Source organism: Morone saxatilis, unplaced genomic scaffold (assembly GCF_004916995.1).
Source record: "Morone saxatilis isolate NCDOM2014 unplaced genomic scaffold, NCSU_SB_2.0 Contig15, whole genome shotgun sequence".
Taxonomy (NCBI): Eukaryota; Metazoa; Chordata; class Actinopteri; family Moronidae; genus Morone; species Morone saxatilis.
The window spans coordinates 8,111,752-8,112,377 of NW_023339707.1; positions in this window are offsets into that span (position 1 = coordinate 8,111,752).

Genomic DNA, 626 nt, shown 5'->3' on the forward strand with positions numbered 1-626 from the left:
GTCTCAACAATTACAGTCCAGCCCAAATAAGGACATGTAGCGTCAAGGGCCATGGTCTGTATTCAAAGCCACACCATTGTGCAGCTTCCCATGTTTTTTGGCGTTGTATGTGTCTTCCAACTGCCTGTCAAGCTCTCCTCCTTGTTAATTTCTTATATCATCTTTGAGCCCAAACCTGTCCTCTCCCTCTGCTCTCTAAAAACACATTTGTAGTCATTCTGAAGGGTCAGTAACCAGAGTTAATGATTCCAAGCGACTACATTCCATTCGATTCTCCTTGGTTTACTTGCCTTCGCTGAGCCTGACTGATTCGTTGAGAGGGCGACATGTTTGAACCCCATGTTTTGAAGTGGCTTTTCAACGATGCAATCCTGCAGAGGTAAATGATCTCGTGGCCTCTATCACCAAGTGGGTTCAATTGAGTGTGACCGGATCAAGAAGCTGGTCGTATAACTGGCCTGGGTTACTCTATCAACCAAGTGGGTTCAATTGAGTCTGACGGAATCAAGAAGCTGGTTGTTAACTCTGTTCACTACGTTCCAATTACATCTCTTGGGTGACTTGCCTTTACTGAGCGCATACATTGGTAAGTCCTAGAAATCCGGTATCACGAAGCTGGTCGTCAA